This window comes from Notolepis coatsorum (assembly GCF_963971535.1).
Source record: "Notolepis coatsorum genome assembly, chromosome: 1".
Classification (NCBI taxonomy): Eukaryota; Metazoa; Chordata; class Actinopteri; order Aulopiformes; family Paralepididae; genus Notolepis; species Notolepis coatsorum.
The window spans coordinates 301,789,401-301,809,562 of record NC_140165.1 but is presented as its reverse complement, the minus strand read 5'-3'; the positions used below and the strand labels follow the sequence as shown (position 1 = coordinate 301,809,562).

General features: G+C 42.0%; 1 protein-coding gene across 1 annotated transcript in view; it reads right to left on the bottom strand.

The window, feature by feature from the left end:
- The window catches only part of pitpnm3 (PITPNM family member 3), a gene marked incomplete at both ends in the record, with an annotated part of 199,018 nt that overhangs the window by 95,110 nt on the left and 83,746 nt on the right, over nucleotides 1-20,162 (bottom strand).

The window sequence follows — 20,162 nt, the reverse complement described above, 5'->3', positions numbered from 1 at the left end:
GACTTTTTATACAACAGTTCTACAAGCGTCATTAGTTAACAGTAATAAGCAACTAAATATTAGGTTTTGTTTGTTTATTTAATCATTTATTTGGCTCCGCTAACACAAATAGTTCCGTGACTGAACTGTTGCCAAGCAACACAAACACATTTTCCTGCACACTAGCCACACTCCTACGCACCATTCCACTGCATTCCACTGTCAAACATCTCTGCCCAGACAGGAAGTAAACTAACCGGTGCTGCCTTTACTCACATTATTTCTGTAAATCATAAAGGAAAAGACTTTCTAGATTCTAGATTGTTCAAACACAACTTTACTGTCAACACGGCATCCCTACAGGTGTCCTTCACCATAGCCTCAAGCTCAATAACGAAACAGAGACTCCCACTCTTCCTGTATAGACCACTGCACTTCCGCGTTACATGGAGCTCATGGGAGAACGCGGGGGGATAAAATAAATTAATGTTGATTAGAGCCTAAGTGGTCGATCAGCACTTTCTCAGCCGAGCTATACTGTAGATGCTTTTTCGCACCTACTCCCAAAACTCTGCATGCGCAGATTGCCCATAAAAAGTAATAGACAGAGTAAAATAATACAGTGCAATAAAATAGTACAATAGAATAGATAGTAAAATTATGCAATAGAATGGCCAGAGTAAAATAGTGCTACAGTACAATCAACAGCGGAGTGTATTAGAAGGCTATGGTGAAGAGGTAAGTTTTTAGCTTATTTAAAAAAAAATATTAGTGTGTTCCATAACTGTGGCTTGGAACCTTCAATAGACCAGTAGTAGACGATCGCAATGTTCTAGGAGGCACATAGTTGACTAGAGAATTTGCAATGTAGAATCATACACATAAACAAGTGTGTGTGTGTGTGTGTGTGCGTGCGTGCGTGCGCGTGTGTGTGCGTGTGTATGTGTGTGTGCATGCATGTCTATGCAAACAGGCGTGTTTCTAGGTGCGAGTATGAAGATGAATGAGTGCTTGTATGTTGTGTGTGGGAGGAGGGTGTATGCAAGTGTGAAACTGGGGTATCAGCAAGAGCAGGAGGAATCTACTAAGAGCGTGTTGAGTAGATTCTTGAAGGCAGTCAGTGAAGTAAGAGCTGTACGTTTAAGGGTGTCTTGAATAGCGTTCCAGTCATAAGCTGCTGCAAAGTGAAAGGAGACTTAAGACCGCCAGCACAGGTGTGAGAATGTGCCACTCTCTCCTATTAGCACAATCTAAATGTCCTCCGTGAGTGCCTCCATCGGAAGACATCATCTTTTGTTGAAGTGTTGGAACTTCAAAACCACCTTTTGGTAAATGGCTGCATTTATATAGCAGCTTTTATCCAAAGCACTTTACATTTTGTTACGAGTGGTTTAACCCTTTCACTGCCACACGACAGAGGGTTAACCCTTTACTATCACACAACCGTGTTGCATTTTTGTAAAGAAATATTTAGCTTCTTTTCCTGTACTTCAACCAGACAGGTGGCTGGATAAGTGGCTGGAGGGAGACCCAAAACAAAAGAGGATAGTGAGTTCACTATACAGTGATATCCAAGAGATGGCATCCCCATCACTGGACCGTATCAGGGAGTCATGGGGTAAGGATATGGGACTTGAAATCCCTGATGATTCTTGGCAATTAAAAGAATACATTCATCATCTGTCTGCATCAGACATGGATTACTCCAATTCAAGGTATTTCATAGACTACACCTCTCTAAGAGCAGACTTGCCGAGATCTACCCGGATGTGGATCCGACCTGACCCAGGTGCCATCAGGCTCCAGCCACTCTCTGCCATATGTTCTGGTCATGCCCATCACTATCCCGATTCTGGCTTTCTGTTTTTGAAACCTTTTCCTTCATGACAGGGACAGGGAGATCAGCCCCAACCACTTGGTTGCAGTTTTTGGAGTGCTCCCTGGCGAAATTAGGGTATCTGTCGCTCAATCAGATGCTGTGGCCTTCTCCTCTTTGTTGGCTAGACGCCTTATCTTGCTTAATTGGAAGTCAGCCATTCCTCCATCACATCGACGCTGGGTCGAAGATGTGATGGCACACCTAAAACTTGAGAGACTTAAATACTCCACCAGGGGCTCTACCCAGAAATTCTTCCAAGTTTGGCAGCCATTTTTGGATTATTTTAATCAAAAATTCCCGGCTGAGGATGCTTAGGCATAGGACGGTGATTTATTAGATAGGCAATTTCTATATGGCAAGTGACAACCTGTATAGGAACAATGCAATTTTCTTTGATTATTATTACTATTTTTATTTAATTTTTGTCTACTTTATTTTTCATTTATTTTAGGTATTGTGCGGTTATATGTAGTCATGTATTGTATGTATGTTTGTACGTATGTATATAATGTTGTTGAACCTTTAAAAAACCAATAAAAACAATTTAAATACTATCACACAACCGACGGTCGGCTGTTGTGTGAGTGAAAGGGTTAACCTTCTGTGAATTGTCGCAGTGAAAGGGCTAACCGTTTTGGTAGTGCGGCAGTGAAAGGGTTAACATGTTGGACCCAGGTGCAGTGCAGAACAGACGAGGATGACGAGGATGCAGGTGTGGATTCACAAAAAGTAAACACTATTTGAGTCGCCAAGCAATAATGTCACGTATACAAAACATGATGAAATAAAAGGGGACAAAGCTTCGTCTCCAAAAAGGTAAACACAAAACAATAATCGGACTGTACAACAGACGGGAAAATAAAATGTGGAGAAAGCTTATGCTCCAAAACTGCTTTAAAATGAAAACGAAGGCAAACAATAGCGGGAAATAAACACGGAGAAAGCTTAGCCTTCAATAATGTCTTACATACAAAAATACACGGCGATCTATGCAACAGGCTTTCCATACTTAACTTCCTGTGCAGGCGAGGAACGTTAAGGCTTACGCGATACATACAACTCCTGTAGCGAATGGTGAACAACTGACACAGGGAGGTATAACAGGGCTTTTGGATTAACCACACACACCGGTTAACAATTACCATGACCATAGATGTACCCACAAAGGAACGCCAGAGGCTCACTCACCCATTAGAGCGAACCCCCAACGTTAAAATGTTTACCCATTCACTCACACATTCACACAGCGACGGCAGAGGCAACCATGCAAGGTGCCAACCTGCTCATCAGGAGCAATTTAAGGGGTTAAGTGTCTTGCTCAAGGACACTTCAACATGCTGCCCGGGAGGAGCATGAATCGAACCGGGAACCTCCGGATTACCAGACTACTGCGCTACCTTCCGAGCCACTGTCGCCACCTTTTCTGACTTGAGCTTATGGAGAATTGTGTTTGCCTCATGAATTGTCTGCCCCGTGACATGTTTTGCGTGGGATGATCACATCTGGTCTGCTCTCTTCTAGCAACCCAGAGAATGTGGCATTGACCTTAGTTGATCCATTCCCAGCTCACTGAGTGGTGCGTCTCTTTGTACAGCTTGTGATGATTCCATGTGTATTGTCAGGATGGCCAACATGTTCGTACCTCTGGACCCAAGGCCTCTGTTAGGACTGAGGATCTAATTGATCCAATCACTTTTAGGTCTAGTCAAGTTTAAAAAAATGAACTGATGAAAGAATAAATGCTGTACAAATAGAAGGTTCACAAGATAAAGAAAATTCTTGAGAATATAGCACCTGTATGTCTCGCACCCACAGTCTGATACCAGTTAGCTGTCTTACGATTCATATGAGAGCTCTAGACCCTTGAATGCACAGAGGTTATATACTTTTTCCATTGGTTTGGATGAAGACTATCCACACTTGACACGTCAGCAGAGTAGTGCCAGCCATAGTGACAGACAAGCAATGATTATACCAGTTTCTATGTTTGCCTGCTGTAACAGCTGCACAACTGTATGCTCTTCTTGTCTCAACATCTGTGGTGTCCCACTGTCCTCGACTACAGTCTCCTCCTGTACTGTCTACTCTACGCCATCACTGGTGTGCTGTTGTCCATGTCCATTGTCTGCGTTATTCGATGTGTTTGTCCTGTAGGTCTCTCTCACTTTCTGGGTCATTAGGTGCCTGGTGTCGATCCTCATCCTCTGTATTGACTTTACTTAGTCTAGAATGATCTAACCTATACCTCCATGCCGCACAAGTATTACAGCCTCCATCCTGACCGATTACGACTCCAGGTCCTTTCCACTCTGCACAGTCCACTCACTCCGTTTCCTGTTTCATATTTCTAGTGCCCTGCGGATCCTCTCTGCTTCAGCGAATGCTTTCCTTGTCGCATGTAACGCTGAGATATGTTCTCCCACCCGTTCACTCCGGGTCGTCGATTAGAACGGAGGGCAGCCCAAACACCAACTGCACCATGCATTCTGTCTGCCATGAGAGCGGAGTACATGGCAGTGTGCCAGTCACCATCCGTTGCTTTTCTTCACTTTCAACATGATTTCGGTAAGCGTTTGGTTGTATCGCTCCAGAAGCCCATCACTCCATTGGCTGTACGCAGCCGTTGTCTTTGGCGTTTTTCCACCCTCATTACATCATCGTTTAATTCACCTCATTCATTGTCACTAAGCGGTTTCTGAGGCGGACCACGCACACTAATCCTGGTACCAATGAAGCGCTTCACTATCCCTGAGAGTTTCTTTATTGTCCAGCGCTAAAACGTGCCGACTAATCAATTGATTGATTGTAAATTGTATTAACAGATTGCAGAATGGGTACAATACACTACGGCTCAATACACACAATTGTTAAGGGGATGCAGACCAGAAAAAGACTTTCGTCTTGTTTACATCAGGGTCCCCCGTTTTCGATTCATCGTAACAATTGTGTGGAGATACAAAACAATTGGCTCGAGTTCATGTAGATCAGTGGTTCCCAAACGTTTTCAATCAGGCCCCACTTGGGTAGTTGGAAATATGTTCAAGCCCCGCCTAACCTGGTCCCCACCTAATTAATTTTAGGCCACAAACATGCCATTTCCTCTACTACTAACAAGACAAGATTAACATGACAAGACACAAAGACACAATTATAGTTTTATATTTTATTTGAAAATGAACAAAAGCTTGGCAAATGATCCTGTGTCACTGTGAAATAATTAGGCCTAATTAAAAATGTAGTTGTAGTCCTACAGTAGGATAGGAGATTTATTTTCATTCAAATAATAATCATTTGCCTAATAATTTGCCACCTTTTGTGGCTAAACGTATTTAGGCTTCTAAATAATTCTTTTTGGCCTACTTTTTCTCCTCTTTTTTTCTGTGATTTTTCTCCCATCCCAATTTCCTCTCGTGCCAATTCTCCCTCCCCTGTCCTGATCGTTGCTCGCATGTGCCCCCCACTGGCCGGTCGTAGGGAGGGTAGAAGCCCACCACATGTCCCCTCCGATACATGTGGAGGCAGCCAGTCACTTCTTTTTCACCTGCCAGCGCGGACTCTCATTGGCGAGGTGTAACGTGCGGGAGGCTCACACTGCCCCCGCCATCTCCTGTCTTTGCAGTGCAGGCGCCCTGACCAACCTGTAGGAGTCGCTGTTTACAACGACCAGATTACCACCCATCGACTTCCCTCCCTCCCGCTGACTCTGCCAATTGAGTCAGTATGACGGCCGGCCCAAGCCGGAGGCAACGCTGACAGCCGGATTCGAGACCGGTGTCTCTTGCGTTGGTGACGAGCGCAATGTCCGCTGCGCCACCCAGCCGCGGTAGGCAAAATTATTATTATTTTTCAACATTCTATTTTTCGCGCCCCACCTGCAGTACCTCCGCGCCCCACTAGGGGGTCGAGCCCCACACTTTGGGAACCACTGATGTAGATCAACATGTCACGGTTTCATTGTGCTCTGATGCACACGGTAAACCAGCAGCAGGCCTCGGCTTGGTTTTGCCGTATTTTTGGAACGTCTCACATCTGTTGCAGGATGATGCTGCCACACACCCAAACCTGGCACTTCCCCTCTGAGGACATGTTCTCTGTCACAGTCAGGAACTCATTCTCACATGAGGACATGTTCTCTGTCACACCCTGTCATTCTCACATGGACTCTCTGCGCTCTGTCTCCGTCTAGAACGTTCACACAGTGATGATGACCAGATGCCACAGGCTGCTGGAACATCACTGCCTTGTCATTCTCCATTTCCAACACAGTTTCAGGCTTTCTTCAGAGAGCCTTTACTTAAAGGAACACGCCAACATTTTGTGAAATTAGCTTATCGTCTTCTCCAGAGAGAGACAAGAAGATAGATACCAGTTTCCTCTCTGTGCATTCAGCCTAGCTTAGCACAATGAATGGAAGCGGACAGTGCCGGTTAGCCTAGGCATTGTCCAACTAACACCTCTCCCGAAGGCTAACCGGCACTCTCCGCTTCCATTCATTGTGCTAAGCTAGGCTAACGTGCAGCCAGATAGCTTTCTACTGAACGCACAGAGAGGAAACTGGTAACTATCTTCTTGTCTCTCTCTGGAGAAGACGATAAGCTAATCACGTGCTTCCTCCGACACACGTCTAGCCAATCAACCGCTTCTTTTCACCTGGCAGCGCGGACTCTCACTGAGAGGGTGTAACGTGTGGAAGGATCACACTACCCCCCTTAGATCCTATCCGCGCTGAGCAGGCGCCCCGACCGAACTGTAGGAGTCACTGTTTACAACGACCCGGACCCACCCCGCCAGCTTTCCCACCCTCTAATATAGCCAATTGTATTAGTGTGAACGGCCAGCCAAGCTGGTGACAACGCCGGAGCTGTGAGCTGGATTCGAACAGTCTCCGGTGTTGTTGACGAACGCAATCTGCGCTACGCCACCTGACCGCCTGTAGCTGTCTAAATGTTACCTAAATGTCATAAGTGAATTGACAAAGGGGGGGGGGGGGGGGGGGGGGGCGCCAGTGGGAGTCTGGCCTAGGGCACCAAAATGGTCAGAAACGGCCCTGTATACAAATACAAATGCAAAAATGATAAAAGATTGGTACCAACGCATAGGCAAAAGACCTAAACGACCCTATGAGAGACCTCCACTTGATTCAGGAAATACATTAACGTAACAATTTTACCATTTTTACTTTATAAGTGTAAAGTGTTACCTATTGGTCTTTGTGTCCCTCTGATATGAAAATAGTCGTTTATTCACTACATAAACCACTGAGGTGTAACTGCTGACATCACAGTGTTTCTGTGATTGTGTGTTCAAAAAGCCAGCTTTTGGTGTGTTGTGATAGAGGGCTGTTGTCAGTGTGACGGCCCCCACTCTGCATGCTGATTGGTGAGTCTACTGCCTCTCCAGAGCAGGTAGTGAGTGGCTCGTCAGCCCAATTGGACTCACCTGGGCAGTGAGAGCTGCCTATATGTATATGTCCCTCGTTAACCTTCTCTCTCTGCTTCTCCATCTCCATGAACAGGTTATCCACCCTTTTGAACTATAATATTCCTACTTGCACCACACTACACTTTTTCACTCATCCACACATTGCATTCATCACTGATTCTTATACATATTCATTGTTTATATAAATTATTGTTTGTTATAAAGGTTTAAATAAATTGCATTGTGAAATAGCTTTTCACATGTGGACTCCCTATTTGTCACAATTGACCCGTTTGTGACAAATTGGGGCCTTTTAGTTGGTGGACCTTTTTGAGATTGACTTTATTGGTTTTTGTTAGTTGTAATTTGGCCTGGTTTTGTTGAAATCTGTTAGATTCTTGCTGGCATTTGGTTGGAGTTCCTGTTGGGACTGTTTGCTTGGCTCTGTCTGGTTCTGGAAGGGTTAATTGGTTAACTAGTGTCTGTGACATGCTAGTGTTTGTAGCCTGATTGTTAGCATCTGTTTGGAGGCTAATGTTTGGAGGCTAATTGTAACTAAAGTAAAACACGTCTTCCACTCTTCCACAGTAGGTTGTTTTGCTGAAACTTAATTCCCATCAATCAACTGAAGAGGGCCAACTATCTGAACAGGTTTGAAATGTGTTTATATTTAAGTCTATTCCAATACCTAATATTAATAGTAAAGCCATCATCAAAGGGTATTTATTTAGTTAAAATGTGTTATATGGCTCTACATTCTACAATCACTGATTGTTTGTTCAGTAGCATAGGTCTCCCAGTCCCTCCCTCCAGTAACCAGACTTTTTTTTTGGAATATCTCTTCCTGTATTCCCTTTCTGTATTCTATCGGGAGAGGATCCTAGATATCCAACTGCATTGACAGATTATTTTACTTGTTTCAAGCATATTTTGCTTTTAACTAGTTTATTTCAAATGTGACCATTTTGCAGTAGAGTTCTCTCCTGACTATAGGTGAAGATGGGATGAGATACCATAACATTTATTTGTATTCTTACTGCAGAACGGGTGGGACTGGGAGAGCCAACTTACTTATCAACATCTGTAAGTGATGGCTGTTGGAATGTAGAGCTATTATTTTAACAAAATAAATACCACTTGCAGCACCTTAATGCCTTGCTAACTCGTGCCTTCATGTTAATGTGTGCGATGTCACTTTCTCTCATGTGAAGGCTGCTCCTGTATACAGTCCCAAAGGAGGCTTATTGAACCCCTCACCAAGTGCCATATTTGAAAATCTTTTTATGTTTCACTTAAAAGAGTCAGGATCTTTTTAATAAATATATTTTAGGGCTGTAACGAAAAAAAGAAGGTATCCTCTTCTAAATGTATTTTTTTGTCCCCTCTTGTTTAATTCGTGGTATGGTTACTGATATTGGCATAATGTTTAGGACCTTGGTTTATTAGGTTATACAGTAGGTTACTGTTATTGGCAAAATCAAGATATATTGCATCCATACATAATGTGTGCACCTTTCCCCAGTTTCAGTTGTTGTAATGCCCTTTTGATGTTGAAGCCTCCACCCTGACTCTTTTGTCTGGTCCAATATGTAGCCAATTAACTTCTCTCTACCCCTAGATGGCTTCCATTGCTGAGGCTGCACAGAGGCTGCAGTGTCCCCTCTGCTTAGACCTGCTCAATGAGCCAGTCTCCACGCCGTGTGGCCATACCTTCTGCAAGGCTTGTTTGGAGATGTACCAGAGCTACGGAACCAGCTGTCCAATCTGCCGGAAAGACTTCTTGGGTCGACCAGCCTTGCACGTCAATTGTGTTCTGCAAGACATTGTTGAGTCCTACAGGATGGCGTCCACCCCTGTAGGGCGACCGGAGGACAGGCCGATGTGCCCAGTGCACCACCGTGTGCTGAGCCTCTTCTGTATGAAGCATGATGTCATGTTGTGTCAGTCATGTGCCATGCAGACTCACAAGGGAGACGGACATGATGTTGTGACCATATCCACGGCTCTGAAGGTAAGGTCATGTCGCTAGTAACTGTATTACTCGTAATAAAACTTTAATCTGCTAAGTGTTTTCTTGTGACATGTATCGATGCCTGCATATATTTCTATATCGTCCCAGGTGATGCTTCCAGTGATCCAGGGTAAACTTGGTGCTCTGAACTACGTTGAACGCTCTGAGGTGAGGAGGGTTACTAAAGACTGCGCATTCCGTGTCAACTTTTCTTTTGTGTAGCACTGACTAAAACAACCAGATGAGGGGTTATATTTTAACCTTTATTTAACCAGGCGGGTCAATTAAGAACACATTCTTACTTACAATGATGACCTGGCGAGAGGGCAAAAGGCCCTCTTAAAGGGGACAAAATAAATAAAAGACGATGCATACATCAGAGATTGGAGAAATAATTAAAACTACTAAATAAAATTACATGGATTGTAATCCATGAAGCGGAATAAATATTAGTTTAAGGCTGGGAGTTGCACATCCTTAAAGTAGTGAGGGGGGGGGGGGTCAATTTGTCCATCTTCAACATATTTTGCACCTCATCCACTGCTGGGAGCAGCAAATTGGAAGGAGGATGGACCAAAGGAAGTGTTGACACGGAACATCTAGTGAGTAGATGACAATTGGTCCACATGATGCCTTCTTAGGGACAGTGATGGTGCAATAGTCTGAAGTGCTGTGTCACCTGTTTTTCAATAATTAATAACTATGCTCAATCTCTACGATCCCTCCCACAGGCCAGGGTGCGGCGTGTGGCCCATGACCTGGAGTTGTCTAGTTCAAGCCTGACTGGTGCTTCTGCGCAACACATGAAGAACCTTCACCTGTTGGTCGTCCAGAGAATGGTTGACGCCATGATTTAACAATTTGCACTAATCCGCTTACTTGGTTATACTGGTAGCAATTTAGATTTTTGATTGATTGAAATATTTATTTCGAACATGTAAATACAAACAATATAAAAACAAAAAAAACATTGATCAAGAAATTAAAAATGGGAAAAATAAATAAATAAACAAAAGCAAAACATTTTACATTTTCGAAAAGAAGTACACTTTTCCACTACTCAATGAGTGTACTAATTTAAAACCTTAAACAAATATATATGAAATATATATATATATGCAAAACAAAATTGTATATATAAAATAAAACCACCTGTCAATGTCAAATCCCTTCCTCACCCCTGTACCTCGTGAACATCTCTCTATAATTCAGTTTGAATTGTCTCATATCATCAATTGTCCTGTTTTTGTTTTACACTCAAGCTGACTGAGTTGGAAAGCTGTGATGACTTTCGGTGCTGGACGGAGACCAGGACTAGGACGAGGAACCTACTTCATAGGGGCTTAACGGATGACTTCAGCTTCTTGAAGGTACAGTAGAACTCCTTGTCTTCATCTAGACCTACTGTATGGTGGGTTGGTCTTTCAGTTTAAAAATGAAATGTAGGTGCGGCTGGGTAGTGCAGTGGACTAAGCACTCTCCTATCACCGCAGAGACTCTGGGATTGAATCGGGCTGTCGGAGGTACCTCCAGCTTGGGTCAGTCGTCCCTACTAACACAATTGGCAGTGTTGGTAGGTGGCATATGTGTCCTGGTCATTGCAAACTGCGACTCCTATTTGTCGGTCGGGGCGCCTGTTCAGCAAGGAGGGGATCTGGGGCAGATGGCATGAACCTCTGTGAAACTCTGATTCTGATTCAGATTTCGCTGTCAGGTGAAAAAGAAGCGTCTGGCGACTCCACATGTATTGGGAGAAGGCATGTGATCGTCTACACCCTCCCCAGACCGACGGTGGGGTAATGCACGCAACAACCAGGAAGGGAATTGGCATAACGACCAAATTGGGATGGGAGAAAAATGCAGAAACCCAAAAAATTATGAAATGTCTGACATTCACCTTGTACGTGAACAGTTTGGAAAACCGTGTCTGTAGATAGTTATTGCTGGAATGTGATTGCCGTTTAGTTGTTCTTGCAATCAACTTGACATGGACCCATTTTCACCCCCCCCCCCCCCCCCTCTAGATTCTTCTCTCCATCAAAGTTCATCTTGATCAGTGTCATCTTGATCCGCCTGATGTATGCCATTACATACATATCTGCAATCGTTTTATGGCTGTGATGGATAGGGAAACCAATACCTTTCCCGACATGGGTAAGGCAGGGTACCCTTTTTAAACCTGGTACAGATGTATAATCTTTATTTGTATAGTACTTTTCATACAAGAATTGCAACCCAGCAGTGATTGGCATAATTATAGACTGGCGTAAAATGAGAAACCCAGAAAGATTAATGTCATTAGAATCTATAAAATAGATTGGGTATGGGCAGGTTAATAATGGAAACGAGACAATCTGTTATATTACACGTTGCAATAAAAAATCTGAAGTGTATGTATAGTAAAAGTGGTACCCTAACTGGCATGATATACATGGCATGTACAAAACTAAACGGTACAAGTTTAGCCTGATGCCTTGAGACTTGATGTATTGTCTTTGTTTACCTTTTTAGAACATGCAACCGTGGAGAAATGTGCAGGTACTGTATGTGATTTTACTTATATGTTTAAAATGTGTGAGTGTGACGTTGGTGGCATTACCATGGCTTATCTTTTTTGTCATTGGCAAAGTTAATAAATTCTTGCACCAAATGGATCATTTTGAATCTGTTGCTGGTGTTTATTGCCACCCCGAATGTTAATGTATGGTCCTTATTTTACTAGAATTAACCACTTTTCATTGTTCTACCTCCAGTTGCTGTGACTTATGACCAGGCGACGGCACATCCATCTTTAATCTTCCTGAACAAGAGCAGAACCATCCGTGTGAACCACAAGAGAAACCAGAGCTTCTGCCCGAGTGCTCGGCGCTTTACAGGCATTCCCTGCGTCCTCGGCTCTAACGCCCTCTGCCCCACGAAACGGTCCTACTGGGAGGTTAAGATCGATGCGTGGGATGGATTAAACACCGGTCATTCCTGGTTTGTCGGCGTGGCGACCGAGTCTGCCACAAGGTTGAAGAAGTATGGCGGCCTTCGCCCTGAGAATGGCTTCTGGGTCCTGGAGTGCCTGAATGGCCAGTTCACAGTTTGTGGAACACCGTTGCCGATGCCGGTGCATAACACTTCCAGGGTGACACTTGGCATATGTTACAGTGGCAGAGGTTACCTATGTTTTTACAGGAATCAGTCCTGCATCTACAAACTCATTGTAGACTCTCATAAAGGGAGACTCTTCCCAGCCTTCTGCCCGGACAAGGGGGTCGGCGCGCTGACTGCCAGGATTGGCATGTCGATCTAGACTACTCATGGGGACTAGTCTTGTCTACTGCATGCACTTTTAAAAATGTTTTTATGTTTTTTTTTAATTTTAATTTTTTAATGTATGAATTTGTATTTTAAATAAAGACTTTTATAACTTCATTGCTGCCTGCATCTTGTTGAGCCTAATGATGGATGGCCTGTCTCTTTGGCGCAGACGGCATGTGCCGTGTCTATCGTAATGGAATGATAAATGCAGTGGTGTAAACCAGTATTTTGTTTGCAGAAGCACTTTATAAAGTCAGATGTGGCCTGCATTGGGAGCCAATGTAGGGGGGGACAGTGGGTGTTGTGTGTAGTCACATTTTCTGCCTTTGGTCAGGGTCATAGACACCAACACTAGCTAGAGACAACACTACAGATGTACCTTCTGACCTAGACAACACTACAGATGGGAGTTAAAATGATATGGTGTTTGTGAAATGTACAGGGGTCTACATTTATCAGAAATCATTTGAACCTCTTAAAATTTAACAGGGATTGTCTCATACTAACTTGATGGAGGGAAAATGAGAAATGTTAAACATTTGTATACAATACTAAACATGGAACAAAATGTTTGGAAATTTGTGTTTGGATTATTTCTCGAACTGCTTTTTGGCAATGCATTTTATACTGTTGGAAAGCCTGTTCTTTTTATAAATGGTGCCCCATTTGTAAGGAACATTCATTTGTGGGTTGCGCCCATGAGAAATTTGCCAAATCTTCTGCCAATGAAAAGCTTCTTCTGCAGTTGCTATTGACTAATGTTTGGTCGTTGGTGGATAGAAGTCTTATCAGTAACAAGGAAGAAACGAGACATTGGCAATTTGTCAGGAGCCTCAGTAGCGTGTGGAAGAACCACATTTAATAATCTCTTTATCTCTGTAAAATTATCAGAAGTAGCAAAGTTACACTATCACTAACTGGATAGTTGATAATAAATATTTCAATTTATTAGCAAAAATATTGTGAAATCATTAAAGGAAAACTCCATTTTACCCTGGAGTTAGACAAGAAGATGCATAAATGTTTCTAGATCTGTGCATGCAGTAGGAGTAGGAAGACGTTGGGAACTAGGCTAATGGAGGAACCTACTTCCAGTGACTGACACTAAGCTAGGCTAATGGTGCGCGTCTTCCTACTTCTACTGCATGCACAGAGAAGAAAAAGATATGCATCTTAACACCAACATTTTGGGAACCGTGGAGTTAGACAAGAAGATGCATACCTTTTTCTTCTGTGCATGCAGTAGGAGTAGGAAGACGTTGGGAACTAGGCTAATGGAGGAACCTACTTCCAGTGACTGACGCTAAGCTATAGGCTAACGGTGCGTGTCTTCCTACTCCTACTGCATGCACAGAGAAGAAAAAAGGTATGTATCTTCTTGTCTAACTTAGATCGGCAAATAAGCTAATTTCCCAAAATGTTGGAGTTTTCCTTTAAGTCTGCTATAAGCTATTCTCCCTCTTGTGTGTGTGTGCATACATACTATTGACATGGAATAGGCTAATTAACTTTAACAATCCTGATTCCTGAGCCTATTTTATTCAAAAGGAATATATTGATTTAAATATGTATATAGCTATATAAAAAATATATTATTTAATTAATCATATCTCGTGTGCTAGCACAAGCACTACTATAGCGTGGAGTGGAGAAAACACACAATACATATAATTCATGGAAATATACTAAAAAGATGTTTAAAAATTTTGTCCGGTAAAAAATCTTAAAAACTTTTTTTTCTTTTTTTCTCAAGATGGTCATTGGTTTCTGCATTCTTCATTCGCAATTACAATCACAATACAGCAATTCTTCTTAAACAATCGTGTTCTTTTATCATTTCACATCTTTCTCTTAGACTCCACACGCTTGTGAAATGTTAACATTTCTATCGATTCCTTTCCTATGACAAAAGTATTTAAATTTGTATTATATTTAAAATAAAAGTTAAAGAATAAAATAAATTAAAGTCAACAAGCTAGCGAGTGAACTTGGGAAGATTTCATCACATGTATCACAAAGGTTAGAATAGAATTATTAAGTTGTTGTGCAATAAGTAAAGTTCACATGTTCTTTTAAACAAAAACAAAAACATTATGTTGTTACTAAGGCTGTCAATCGATAAAATATTGAATCTGATTAATCGCATGATTGTCCATAGTTAACTCGTGATTAATCGCAAATTAATCGCATATTTGTTATCTGTTATAAATCTTAAACTGATCTTTTTCAAGTTTTAATACTCTTATCAACATGAGTCAACAAATGCTTGCTTTATGCAGGCATTTAACACAAAAGGATGACCCTCATGCATTGCTAATTTGCATCAAATTCAAAATCTTGAAGAAATTTCAAATAATTGAGTCAGAAATAAACATAGTATCAATGAGAGTATCAATAATACACCTGAGTGAAGTCTAGTAAAAAAAAAAGTTTAAAAATAGAAATACTTTATAAAAAAAATAGTGGCGTTAAAAGAATTGTGCGATAACGCGCTAATAACGTGTTACCTTTGACAGCCTTAACTTGTTACATATTGAAGACTATCAAAATAATACAATAACATTTTCTTCTCTAAATGTTTACAAATGCAGTAAGTTCATAATTGACCAATGTCGAACGTAGATAGAAAACTTTTTTTTTATCTACGTTCCATCTGGATTTCCCTCTGTGATTTCTTTCATTGTCATTCCAATGAATCACAGCCTTGTATTATTAAAAAAAATTATATTTTAAGTTAAAATTGATGTTGAAGTTGTCAAATTGATTCACACAAAATCCAATTGATCCCACTCCCCGCCTTCTTTTCCTCGATCCTCCCATCACAACTGTTGCACGACAGTTGTGATTGGAGGATCAAGTAAAGAGGGCGGGTTTCGGAAATGTCAATTGGTCCTCACAATATTACACCGGTATAGAAGTATGCAACCCTGTAAAACTCCCAACATAATAACTTTAAATGCTTTCCATACACATTTTATGCTAATCATCAAGGAAATGTGTGGAAATTCACTGTAAATAAAGTCTGATTTGAAAAAATCAGTGGCTCCATATGTAGCTCATTACATTGCTCTCAGACCAGTGGAATATTTATAGTTATTCCATCGCCAAAATGCTTGATTGTGATTGGTCAATAGCGCTCGGTTGCCCCTAACAGCGGTCAATTATTTCTTGATAATTCACCGCTACTACGGGCAACGCGCAATAATGACCGCTGTTAGGGGCAACAGAGCGCTATTGACCAATCACAATCAAGCATTTTGATCGCAGTCACGAAAGCTAAGCTTTACCATTATGCACAGCTGCACTACATCAGGTGCAATCAAGTCCACACACCTGCCGGCGATGACAGAGGAGCAACAGAACAACTGCGTCTGCTTTTGATCTCGTCTTGTCGATGGTGTAAAATGAATTACGTATATTGTTAGTAAGTTAGCCCGAGGCTGCACCTCAGTGTTCCAGAACGCAGTGTCGGTCAATTATTTTGCGACAATGACCTCGTAGCTATACATTATCCCTTACTTATTCACCGGTCAGACTGAAAGGGCAGATGGTACAGGATGTCCTGTTGAAGGAATATCATCTACTACACACACACACACACACGCAGACGCACGCACGCACGCACGCACGCACACACACACACACACACACACACACACACACACACACACACACACACACACACACACACACACACACACACACACACACACACACACACACACACACACACACACACACACACACACACACACACACACACACACACACACACACACACACACACACATCCAATCCTAGAGTGCATTATGCCCTTATACTGGATATTTGTGTCCAAATATGCAACCATTCAAAAGCTGGAATTAAAACCAGAAAATGAAGTGAAACAGCATCTAACTGGGCAATAAGACATTCAACAGTTTACACAACCTCCTGTCATACTCTTTACTTTACTCTTTCAATAGTTTTTTTTCTAACATGGCGTTAAACATGCATTATCTTTATTCATGGGTGTTCAGAAATCCCTGTTTCAAATATGTATTTACAGTATGTAGAATAAAAAAATAAATATATTATAAAAGATATATTACAGTAATTTTTATTTTTATGTAACCATTATTTAACCAGGCAGGTCAATTAAGAACAAATTCTTATTTTCAATGACAGGACAAAAGGTCCCCTGGAAGGGTAACAGGGAAAAGGGCCAAAAACACATCAAACAACTAAATCAAATTACAAAGGGGCATACATGAAGCAGAACAGTGAAATTACAGTTAAATATATGATTAAGTATTATGTATAAATAACTCTGCGATAGAGTCCTTAAAAGTAGTGAGGGGGAGTCAATTTGTCTTTTTGCATCTCGTTCCAACTGCTGGGAGCAGCAAACTGGAAGGAGGATTGACCGAAGGAAGTTCCTTCCCACTGGTATTTAGTAGTTTATTGTTGATCGACATGCTGAAGGAGGATTTGTAATGTGTAGCAGGGTACATGTTGATGTATTTCCCCCATCGCTGGCTGCAGCTGTGTTCACCTGTGAAAAGGCCCCATCAGTGAGTGAGAGAGTACATGGTTCCACTGTGCTCCACAGCAGTGACTCAGCTAGACAGGCAGGCACCTGTACACTCACGGGGGCATAGCCCCTGGCCGGGCACAGCAAAAGTATTCAATAGACTAATCTGTGATATTAGTATTTAATAGCCACACAGGGTCAAACAATGACACGATGTGGTCCAGCCGAGAGTAAACGTTAGTAAACGCATCGGCTAATAGACCGTAGAGGCATCTAAAGGGGGTTGTTCCTCTGAAACGGGTTATACTGTATAGGTGAAAACACCTTTAGAAACACACACACAAGAGCAGAGTGATCCATTTAAAAGGCTCAACTCCTGTATACCTGGGTTTGTCACACTAAAGTGTAACAACTCGTGCAAAATGCGGCTGCACGGATACTAACTAGAACTAGAAAATTTGATCACATCACACCAGTTTTGTCCGCCCTACACTGGCTTCCTATCCAAGCCCGATCTGACTTTAAAGTGCTACTCCTCACCTACAAAATTTTAAATGGGCTTGCACCGCTCTATCTATCCGATCTCATCTCCCGATACTCGCCCGCTCGTGCTCTGCGCTCACAAAATGCGGGGCTTCTATCGATCCCTAGGGTTAAAAAGAAATCCGCCGGCCACAGAGCCTTTGTCTACCGCGCTCCCTACCTGTGGAACAAATGACCTGCCGTCATCAGGTGCGCCTGCTCTGTCGAAGCTTTTAAATCCCTGCTTAAGACTCATCTTTTCTCTCTCTCCTTCAACCTACCCTGATCTCACCTGGTCGGGGACTGACCTTTAGATTAATCTGTCTAGTTTAGTTATGGTACAGGGTACTACATGGTACCACTGGGTAGTTTACTACAGGGTAGTTTAGTTAGGGTACAGGGTGCTGCATGGTACTACAGGGTACTGCATGGTACTACATGGCACTACAGGGTACTACATGGCTCTACATGGTACTACATGGCACTACATGGCACTACATGGCACTACAGGGTACTACATGGCACTACAGGGTACTACATGGTACTACATGGTACTACAGGGCACTACGGGGTACTACATGGCACTACAGGGTACTACAGGGTACTACAGGGTACTACGGGGTACTACATGGCACTACAGGGTACTACATGTCTGCTCTTTTGCAGCACCACAAACATGGGAACTCTCTAACTCTTCCCCCCTCCCCCCCCTTCCCTCCCCCCCTCCCTCCCCCATCTCTCTGAGTGCCCGTCTCCTGGCGCTGACTAAGGTGATGGATGCCTCGGGGTCTTGGCCAAGATTGTAGTGACTGCTCTACCTGCACCTCCGAGGCCATGGATCAGTTATTTACCGTCATCTGTCCATGGTCCTGTCAACTGATTAACAGTAGTAACAGACTGTTAACAGATTAACAGTCAACGCGGTTTCATTGCTGGGTTAAGTACTTCTATTCTATTCACATAATACGCTTACTTCATATATCTACTCCATTCACATATATGCCTACCACTTGTATCTATTGCTATGTCCGCCCAATACAATCTCATGAGCTGTCTAACGCCTGTCCCGTCTCCCTGTCCCCCTATGACTTGCTGTCCTGGAGTGCTGACCGGAGTGTCGGACATCCCGTGATGAAGGCCGGGAGGTTGCGACCCCCTCTGCGTGCCCCCCTGTCTCCGGAGGTCTCGTAGTGGTGACCGGAGTGCCGGACGTCCCGCGATGATGTCGGGGAGTTTGCGACCCTCTCTGCGCCGCCCCCTATCTCCCTGTCTCCGGCTGTCCCTGAGCAATGACCGGAGTGTTGAATGTCCCGTGACTAAGACGGGGAGGATGTGACCCTCTTTGCGCCGCCCCTGTGCCTCAAATAGATCCGCTATCAGCTCTATCTTTAATCTTTCAAAATGTTCAGTTGCTATCGCTATTAGCTTTATCTTTAATCTTTCCAAATGTTCAGTTACTATTGCATGCACTCATCTGTGTTTCACTACACACATGAGTGCATGCTTACCAACTGTCCGTCTGCAACACTACTATCACCAACATCTAAGAAGGGAGATCCCCCCTTGAATGGCCCTTCTAAGGTTTCACTCCTCCACACTGCCTGTGGAGCTTTTTTCCCTATTGTTAGGTTTTAGTGAGTTTTTCCTTACCTTCGCGTGGGGTATGTCTGGGAGTCTTTAATTTTTTTTTTTTTTTTTTTGCATTCATCTAAAAATGTTTGGACCTTATGGTGTTCTTGTTCTGTTCTTGACTTATTGTTATGATTTCTTCTTGACTTGTTTAAAGAAGACCTGTACGGCCCATGGGGACATTAACGTGTGTTGTCGGGCCTTATAAATACATTTTTGATTTGATTTAACAGTTTTGAATGTATCATTATTAATGATCGACTTTTATAAATTACTTTGTCTTTTTTGCTGCTGTCTATTTTTATCCTAATTTTATGCAAATTGTATGCCTAATTGTATGTCTGCACTTTATGCATTGCTCTTGATCTGTGTCTTTTTTACTGCTGTGAAGCACTTTGAGCTGCAACTCTTGTATGAAAGGTGCTATACAACTAAAGTGTATTATTATTATTATTATTATTATTATTATTATTATTATTATTATTATTATTATTATTATTAGTATTATTATTATTATTATTATTATTATTATTAATATTAATAATTAACATATGATGATAATATTATAAATATTGATCAGTAATTTCTTCAATCTATGCATCCACTTTTATTAATATTATTATTATTATTATTATTATTATTATTATTATTATTATTATTATTATTATTATTATTATTATTATTATTATTATTATTATTATTATTATTATTATTATTACCAAAGCACAAGAGTTGTTTCCAGGGTGTCTGCTTGTATGTTCTGCACTCACCTGTCTGCACGTACTCTAATGGAATATGATGCCATATCATGCATCACATTTCCATAATAGAAAATAATATGCCTTGTGTATTTGCATACTTACGTACATGCACTTAACAACACATTGTTATGACGGTATTCT